The sequence below is a fragment of the Phoxinus phoxinus genome (genome assembly GCF_949152265.1).
Source record: "Phoxinus phoxinus genome assembly, chromosome: 21".
NCBI classification, from domain to species: domain Eukaryota; kingdom Metazoa; phylum Chordata; class Actinopteri; order Cypriniformes; family Leuciscidae; genus Phoxinus; species Phoxinus phoxinus.
The window spans coordinates 26219665-26229731 of record NC_136896.1 but is presented as its reverse complement, the minus strand read 5'-3'; the positions used below and the strand labels follow the sequence as shown (position 1 = coordinate 26229731).

At 40.1% G+C, this 10067-nt stretch overlaps 1 long non-coding RNA gene across 2 annotated transcripts; it reads right to left on the bottom strand.

Annotated features, from left to right (window-relative positions):
• Positions 1 to 3134: 3134 nt before the first annotated feature.
• LOC306989870 lies at positions 3135 to 6288 on the bottom strand. Of its 2 annotated transcripts, XR_013795759.1 has the most exons (8): positions 6155 to 6288; positions 5320 to 5393; positions 5098 to 5175; positions 4944 to 5021; positions 4778 to 4861; positions 4409 to 4627; positions 4083 to 4242; positions 3135 to 3994 (listed from the first exon to the last, which is right to left on the bottom strand). It is a non-coding gene; the product is annotated as an uncharacterized lncRNA (long non-coding RNA). The 2 variants fall into 2 exon arrangements; XR_013795758.1 differs by having other exon boundaries at positions 4948 to 5175.
• Positions 6289 to 10067: the final 3779 nt, after the last annotated feature.

Below are 10067 nucleotides of genomic sequence, written 5' to 3'. Positions count from 1 at the left end.
GGACAGACTGAAACTCAGGGTATGAATGCATAAGGCAAATAAAGGAGAGTAATCAGGATCACTGCTGAACAGAATAACTAATCAGTCAGTTACCAAGGAGATTAATGACAACTCAAACAGGCAGGCAGACGGGAAAAATAATCAACAGAAACAGAACATGAACATGAACGTGACATAACAACCCCATCTGGAAAGGCGCGTCTTCGTTCCATAAGGTCAAACTGAGGAGGGAGGGAGGGGGCTGTGGAGGAGGACGAGGAGCTGGCGAAAGGCTGCCACGGTCGTACCTGCGGCGGGAGGAGCCAACGAGGAACCAGGGGCGGACAAAGGCCGACGTGAACCCAGAGCTAAATTTGGATGACATCCCAAGGCGAAGTTGAAGAAGGGAGGAGCTGTGGAGGTGGACTCGACGCCATGGGGATGATTGACGATGTCGGAACTGATGGTGGAGGAGCCCAACGAAAAGCCAATGGTCCAGAGCGAGATTGCCAGCTTCGGAGCCCGTGACGAAACAGCAGCAGCAACGATACTCCGAGGTAGAACCAGGGTACAGGAGACCTGAGGAGGAGACTGAGGGCCAAGGGGGAACTGGCAAGACGGTGGAGCCAGATGGAGCCGTAGGGGTGGAGAGACGGAGCGTCGCAGATGGCTCGTAAATCAGTGGCGTAGATGCTGCAACCTCCAGACCAAGGTGGAGCCGGAGAACAGAGGGAGCCCAGTGGAGCCGGAAGGTCGATGGTCCCTGGTGGAGATGAGGGAGGGAGAAGCGAAGGCGGAGGAGCCTGGACGTCGCCCCGAGGTAAAGCGGCAGGAACAGCAGCTGGAGGCGGAGCCAGGGGACCCGTACATTCAGGCGGCGCTGGTAAACGGCTTGCCACAGCTGGATCCACACCACAGAGAGGAGGTAGATGGGGGGACAACAGGGACTGATCAGAGGGACAGACTGAGGTCTGAAGAGGAGGCGGGAGAGGAAGGCTGAGGGCATAGTGGAAGCACAGGGGAACTAATGCTGGGCGGAACCAGAAGAGACACAGGAGAACTAATGCTGAGTGGAATCAGCGGGGCAGAGGATCATCCTCTTCAAATGCAAAAAAAACCCTGTATAGTCCAGCAGAAACTCGCTCTCTGTGGCGGGAGTGTGGGCGGATGAGGCGTGCGGCGTTGCTTCACCTCCAGGCTTTAGGGCCTAATCCATTGGAGTGTAGCATCTTTTAGAGCTCTTGCAAGAGGTGCACCTTTACAAAATGCTCGTGCTGCAGAAGGCTGGTCCTCTCCACACATTCTACATTAGGTTTTTTAGCTTAGACATGGATTCAACCCCAGGATCCCATATCCTCAGGGTTAGTCCAAGTCTAGTCTGCGCTCAATAAGAGTTTGTGCTTATACACAGCCCTCTTTGCCTTAGGTGTGGCGACGTTGGAATCAAGTTCCGTTGACGTTGGCATTGAGTTCCACTCGAAAGGCAGCATCTCAGGTTACGTGTGTAACTCGGTTCCCTGAGAGGGTAATGAGACGCTGCATCTTGTTGCTCTGCCCTGGCTACGCCTGAGCATGTACTGTAGTACATGCAACAAAATAAAAACATATTTAGAATACAAAAAGTGTATAAAATACGAAAAATTATAAAAACAAAATAAAATGTGAAAAAGCCAACTGAACAAATAATGGGAAATAATAATAAATGTTTAGCTGTGGACAGCAAGTATTGGTTTGTTTACGAGGTCAACTCCACTTAACAAATGCGAGACAAAACGTGAGTTCTGACAAGCGTGCAGGTACAAACAGCACGCATGAAGGCAAATGAAGGACCGTTTCTATATTCCTGTGACATGCTATATTACTGGTTACGGTGGCACGATGGCCAAGGCATATCTTCAAATGTCTGCGCTGGAGCCATGCCTGATCAACCCCTTCATTACGAGAGCCAGACTGCCAAACTTATATTTTTCTATATGCCCTGCCTTTCAGAAATAATAAAATGCTTGGGTGGGATGCCATCAATTTTTTTCCCTCTCCTAGAGTATGCGGCATATTCGCAAGTGCAGCAGTGTGTGAGTTTTTTTTTTTTTTTTTTTTTTCACCAGGATGATCACAAACATCTTTCAAATACTAACTTTCTCTGTATGGATATAAATTACACAGGAAGAGGAACACTTAGCATATAGTTTAGGAAACCAAAAACTAGCCAAAAAATGACTCCAAATATACACAGTTCACAAAAATAGTTGCTATGTCTGGTTTCACATTGCGAGTCTCGTGAATTAGCCTGCTACACTAGGCCTTTGGGCCATAAAATCTTTGTTTGTGTTCATCTGAAGAGAGAGAGAGAGAGAGAGAGAGAGAGAGAGAGAGAGAGAGAGAGAGAGAGAGAGAGAGAGAGAGAGAGAGAGAGAGATAGAGAGAGAGTCATATTTAGGACGACACGAGAGTCATTTGATCCTGATATTATAAAGTTATTCCATCCATATACAGTTTGTGATGTGTCCATTTGTTTGTTTGTTTTTTCCAATTGTGTTAAATGTATTCAATTAATAAACAAAATACTATTTTTGTTTGCTTTTTGGTGTACATATTGTCCATATTTATGAATTATGCTACTGTATGTATTATCTTAAGTCAATGTAACAGCTGTTTGAATGAAAATACATTGGTTTAATATAAAATGGCTAAGTTTGATTTTAAGGAAAAGTACATGTAGCCAAGTTTGGGTCTGAAGAAAATCACATCCCAGATAGCAATGAGTCGGCGGACCACCGGCGGTGCTCCGGAGGCAGTAGAAGCGTCAGAATGGCGTAATCGCAAACACGTTTGCGGGCGCACCGCTGGCGGCAGCCGCTTTTTAAAACCGCCGTTCCGCCACCGTTATACCGAAGGCGGCCCTTCCGCGGCCCGTCGGAGGCAAGCGCTGTTTGAGCGATCTGCCGCCGCTTATTGAATATATATTTTTTATATTTATAGCATGCAGTTTTAACAAGGATAATGATTGATCAAACCAGACAAATTTACATTTGACGTTTTATTTCCACATTTCAAAGTACAGTAACTGTCATTGAAACAAAATTTGTAAGATCACTTAAATATAAATAATAAAATTATATATATATATATATAGACACGATAAAAAACATGCAGGTTTCCAAATAAATGTTGGTAAAAAAAAAAACAGCCTTGCCAGTAAATTATAGCACTTGCAATAATTGTTAATAATGTAAAGAGGTCAGCTCTAAGATGAAAAGAATTACAGTAAACATTATAACAAGTAATGAGGATATTTGGTACCAAAGAAAGTGCAGGATAGCAAATAAATCAAGATATAACATCACATTTTCAAGCCATTTCTAACAATAGGATAAGTGGTAGCCTAATAATTTAGAGTAAAGCTCTGGACTAGAATATACCATTATAATGGCATTGCTGACCTGGGGCACAAGATTTACACTGTGCTGCAATAAGATCTGTCTCTAGTATCTGTGATAAACAAAACTTGACGTGTATATATACATGTATAAAATGTATATATAAAAATACTAAGGTAAAAACAGTAGTAGAAAAGACCATTATAACTACAATGCTGACCTGAGGCACAAGCATTTGCAAGCTATATTTAACAATAGAATAGTTAAGCACGGTAACAAATGAAATAAGCAGCAAATAGTATTTAAAGTAATTGAGATCCTTGGTAATGCAGGGTCAGGGGGAGAATAAAAAAAATAAAAAAATAAAGTTAGTTCCACAGTGAACAGTGTGGATTGGGTGAGTAGTCTGGCGCTTCTTGATGTTACTGACTGCAGGACAACGAAAGAGTTACAGTTGTCAGTGATGCTGGGGTGTCAGTAGTCAGCCTAGGTTTAAGGGGTTGGCTGTGGGTCCCTCTCAGCTGTGCGGCGCCTTTTTCCGCCTTCACGGTCAGATGCTCCTTTCAGGTAACGCGTAACATTAACCTGGACCGCCTCATCAGTGGCATCCTGGGTTGCCGGGTTCTTCCGGATGGCCCCTGTAGAAAATACAGATGTGTCATGCCATTCAAATGGAATAAGGCCATACACATCTACTTAAATATAAAAAAAAAATATTCAACTTACTTTGAACAATGGTCTTCAGGAACAGGTCTCTAAAACATGCTTTATCCCCTACACCAGTCCAGGTTGTATTAATGGAAAGCGGATTAGAGAATATACTCTGAAGCATTCGCCACACTGTTGTCTTTAGGTCCCTCCCACATTAGATAGCCAAAAACCGAAGCTGAAAATCCAAAAAAGTGTTACAAATTACATTTTTCTGAAGCTTCTCATAATTAAATATAAAATGTGACAGGCTGTGGATTCAGACTGTAGAATATGCAGGGTACAATCTTAATTTGACTTTTTAGATTACCCTACGGCGTTATAAACGAAAGCAGCACACTTACAAATCGTTCCTGGAGCTCTTTATCCTGCCTCAAACTATCGTCAAGCAACGCCAAATTTTCCTGGGTGTCTAGGGGGAGTAACAGATCCCCTGGCAGAGATAACTCTCCAACAGACACATTGGCACTGAAATGTTGCAGCATAGTGTCCATTTTGTGGTCCATGTGGCACAACATCGCCAAACTCTCCAAGACGTCGCAGCATTAGGGTCTGATCTGCACCTACAGGGGTTCCCGGAATAATAGAATAAAATAGTTAGTCCTGGTCCCTCAACTACTAAACTATGACATTACTATCTAGGTCTACTACATGTACAGGTGGCCCCAGTGGGAATTAAACCAACAACTACAGGTGTTGTTTGCAAGTTGTACCTGATTGCCCAGTGCGAGCAAACGTCTTCAACATTGTCCCAACTTGCTTCACCTGCTCTTGAAGTGAGCCACTGTCATCCGAAGCTACAAATTTAAAGGCATATGATAGTTTTGAACCTACATCACACACAAAAAAGTAAAATTTAAGAAGAGTGGATGTTCTCACCTACTCGTGCATTGCTTTCCCTTAGAGCTTGGTTCTCCTCCCTCAGGGCTCGGTTTTCAGTCCGGAGTCTCTGGAAATCTACATAAAAAAATAAAAGGCACTATTTTCAATACTGTTAAAACACTGGCCATTAAGACATAGGCCTAGAATATACCTTCATAGCTGAAAACTTCATGGTGAACACAAGATGCCAGGGGAGTCCAAGGACCAATAACGGAGTGATTACTTTCCCCTATTGATAATCATTGACGTAAAAATATGTTCGAAGTTATTGCATACATTTAATGAATTGGACTTAAATGTAACACTTAGTTTAGCGCAAAATCCTTCTCCTTTTGGCCCAGCAACTAGACATTGTGACTAACGAAGCATTTACCTTTAAAGCCAAAACGATTGTCCAACAGTAGGTCTCATGGGTGAAGATAACCAGTTATGCTCTGGTCAAGGTATCTGCAAGAAAATGTGAACAAAGCCGCATTGTTAACGTTAGGAATATACAGTAGCTATGCTGTGGGAGACAAAACTGATCAGCCAAACGTGGAACAGTGAAATTGTTAAAAAATAAAATGTATTCATTGAGTGTACGTTAGTGATTAAAGTGAAAACAGAATTGTCCTCAAACATAAAAAGTACAGAATTAGAAATCACAATAGCCTTAAATCCAGTACAGTAACACACAGCACAACACTTGCTAGCCACTGTAGCTACACGGTGAACTGAACTAGCCGCATATTTGTTCGGACAAAAAAATAAATTAAAAACACCTATATACATCATTCTGTTTTGTTAGAAAACACCAGAAGTTAAACTTAGTCTTTCTATATGTAAAATAGTAAAATTTCTACGTGTACTAGGCTAGCAACATTGCTTAACCTCAACAAAAGTTAAAAAACAGCATGTGCTAGCTAACACTTGCTAGCACCTCTAGCTAACGTTACTGGACTAGCAGCATTGTTCAGGCAAACAAAATAATTTAAATTACCTATACATCGTTATTTTTTATAAGAAAACACCAAAAGTTAAACTTAGATGCAACTTTAAAGCTTTGGCCACCTAACGTTACTGTAGCTAGTTATATTTCTACATGTAACGTTACTAGCAACATTGCGTAAACAAGGCTGAACAAAGATGACGTTACAGATTTTAAATATATAAACTAAAAACAATGTAAACATGCTATTGCGTTACACAAAAAGAAAACATGTACTTACTTAAACGATGGTAGTCGATGACTTTGCTAGTTAGCAAACTGCAGGCTGTAACGTAGTAAATACTGACAGTAACTCGCGATTGAGCGGCGACCTTCTTCTTCTTCTTCTTCTTCTTCTTCTTCTTCTTCTTCTTCTTTCCAATTTTACGGCGGTTGGCATCCAGCTTTTTGGTGCGAGCGGCGACCTGCTGCGAATGTGCTCGGGAGGAGCTAGCCTCAGTGGCTCCAGTGCGTCATCGACAGTAGGGGCGGGGCGGGGCCAGGAGCTATTTCACAAAACTATCAGCGCAGCTCTGAAGCCAGAGGAGAATTTAGAGTTTTTCCTTCCTTCAGGTCAAAACAGGGTTTTGATATTACCATGGTTGCACTTGCAAATGAATACAAATATATCAAGTAGGCCATACCTTTGGCCATGTTGCAGATGTATTTCACTGTTCACTGATTAGTCAGGCATTGGTAAAAAGTCTAACTTCATCAATTTATTCTGCTAAATTGTTCATACCATGAATGAAATATCTATTTTAAACCTAATCAGAATCAGAAAGTTATTTATTGCAAGTAAGTAAGTAACTTAAGTTTTACAAAATGAATTATTTTTGGTTTATTGGTGCATGTCTCAATTGTGCATAAATCAAAGAAATGTAAACAATTTTCACCTAAGAGCATAAAATAATTTGATATATTTTACATATAATCACTTCAGAGTTTCAACGTCATTTAAATGTAATTTCCTAAACCTTACCTTATGGAATCAAGAGTCAGGATTTAAACCCTAATGGCTTTGGAGCAAAAAAAAAAAAAAGCTATAATTTAGGCTATTATGATTTTATAATCGCTTCAAATGTGAAAAGTAGTTAAAATGCTGTCAGTTCCACTAACTCCCAACATGCGTTTGCAACATGGCTGGTCGATTTGAGAGTAGAAATCTGTATTTCAAAGCGGCTTGCCGCCAGCTGGCCGCGGTCCATTAGACGGAGGCAACCGCCAGAGAAAATGAAGCAGTCGGCCCGCCGGCTATTCGGCGGCGGCATCTCGCATAAAATGGGAGTGACGTATTCGGCGGCAAACGTTGTATCCCCGCCAGCGAGACGCACCTATAGCCGACAGCTTAGGGCCGGCGGCAAAAAGAAGCCGTGTGGATATTTTTTGCTATCTGGGATTGGTTGAATGATTGTGATAAATCTGACAGAAACAGGTTGGTTACATCCAACAAACATGATTAGATAGATCTGATATATTAATGTAATAATTTTATGTGGAAATTTGCCACGTTTAAAATGCTTTCAACGGATGAGGTATTTATACGTTTGTCGCTTATGTCCAATGGCAACAAAAGCGCTGTCTACCTGACAACAAAGACATCAACGCTTAATTACCACAATCAAAGGGATCTTCATCTTGACACTGAATGTGTCAGGTGTGTCTCCATATTCAGTGCATTTAAAACATGACCACAAACCCATTAACCACTGAGGCCAAACTGTCGGCTGGGAGCTTTTGGATGGCACCCAGTGGAGTGTAGGTATAAAAAAAAAGAAAGAAAAAAAAGTGTGTGTTTATGTATTTAGCCCTTTTTAAAGACACGCTCACACACCCTGACACTTGGCTCCAGGATGTGCAGTTTGATACTTTGAAACGCTCGCTCTGTCTCTCATCTGATGGTTAATTGTAGAATTTTAAATATCCGTGACGCGTGGGCAGGTACCCGTAATAACATGTATGCCAGCTTGTAATTATTGACTTTATTTACTTTTCGGATGTTTGTTTGAAATAATGAACTGCTGGTATCGTGATCTGAAGATCAAAGTGCCGCGGACGTTATTAACATGAGCTCATCAGTAATCATTACAGTGTAATTACTTCGCCAAGCCCTGGATAATCGTGTTTTTTCTTGCTCTTGGCATTTTTAATAGTATGATTCAGACGTTAGTGTGTTCCCTAAGGGCTGTTTAATGGAAGGGAATTCGTGACTTTTGGGTTGAAGAGTTTTCAGACATGATGTTGCATAAGGGTGTCAGTGAGTTTGATAGTTCACTGACAGGTTTGGACGTGTTTCTTGAATCAAATACAATTGTTTAAAATGACTAAGACACATAGCCTATCAATTTCAACAGATTTGTTAGCACAAATATTAGAGTATCGTGACACCTAGTGGAGAAGGCGCTGCCTGCAACAGAGGTCGTTTGATTTTCATCAAATGTTCACTTATGCCTGCTAGTGGGGGAAATGAGAACAACACGTGCTCTGAAACACGAGAAGATTTAGCGTCTGTTCCTCACACAAAACGAACATATTACTTTATGGACTATGGTTTTTGTTATAATTTTTGCTCGACAGTCGACAGTGTTTATCACTGTTCACTTTAACATGATGGGAATAAGCATAATCAACATTTTGGTAAACTTTATGGAAACAATGATAACATTCAAACATTTGTGGTAGCCTATAGGCTACGATTAAACAAGAGAGAAATTAATACTTTTATTCATCAAGGATGTATTACATTGATCAAAAGTGACAGTGAAGGCATTTATAATGGTAAAAAAATATATTTAATATGCTTTAAAAAGTTTAATGGTAGCCTACCCCTTTACAATTAGGTTAAATAGTTAACATTAGTTAATGTAACTAACATTAACTAAAAATGAGCAATAGGCTACATTAGTTACAGTATTTATTAATCTTTCTTAATGTGAAATATTTCACAGTGCATTAAATGTTGAAATTAATATTAACTAAGATTAATAAATGCTGAAGAAGTATTGCTCATTTTTACAGTTCATGTTAACTAATGTTAGCCTACCTAATGAACCTTATTGTAAAGTGTTACCAATTTAATAAATGCTGTTCATTGAACTTTCTATTCATCGAAGAATCCTGAAAGAGTATGACCATTTCAACAAAAATGTTAAACAGCAAATGTTTTCAACATTTATGATAATAATACGAAATGTTACCTAAGCATCAAATCAGCATATTAGAATCATGATTTTCGAAGGATCATGTGACACTGAAGAATGGTGTAATTAATATTCAGCTTTGCATCACAGCAATAAATTACATTTTAAAAATATATTTAAATAGAAAACAGTTATTTTAATTTGTAATAATATTTCACAATATGACTGTTTTCACTGTATTTTTGATTGAATAAATGCAGCCTTGGTGAGTATGAGACTTCTTTCAAAAACACTAAAACATTTGAATGTTTCCAAACTTTTGACAGGTACTGTTTAGAGAAGGGACAACTTTATAACCAGCCTATTATTTTTAAGGCTACACACTCAGTAAACCCGTTCTTCTGACACTTCATGATGGATTATGATAGCCAGGGGGTCTGGGTTGTTTTTAAGGGTGTCATCGGATGAAACTAATTTGACAGGATATTGAAGAGAGAGGATCGGTGGGTAAGGTCACAGTGGTTGCAGAGGCAATTTCAGAGATGGGCTTAAAATGTGTTCATGGGGGAATAGTTGTTGTCCCCCTCTCCCGTAACCTCCGAACATTCAAGCTTTGGTGTTTCTTCATCGCTATAGCTTAAAGGTGAAGTGTGTCATTTCTGTAACGGGACTAAACATAATTGCAGTGTTTGTTTGAGTGATCTGACCAGGTTGGACATGACTACATTGGTTATAGTTTGGCAGATGTGCAAATCCATTTGTGTATCTTGACTAAAATAACCTAATCCAGTTGGTTATCAAATGCAGCATAAATGCTGTTCCAGTTTTCTCCCTACACTGACTACTCACTCCCTCACTTCATATTTCATGAATGTTTGCAGATGTGCATGTTAGCACGTTGTCTATTACTGTGTTTACAGACACCAGAGCTATGTCATTATTTTTTATTTTTAACCCGAAAACGCTCACCGTCTGTATGATTCTTAAACACACTTTTATTATTTTTTCAAAACA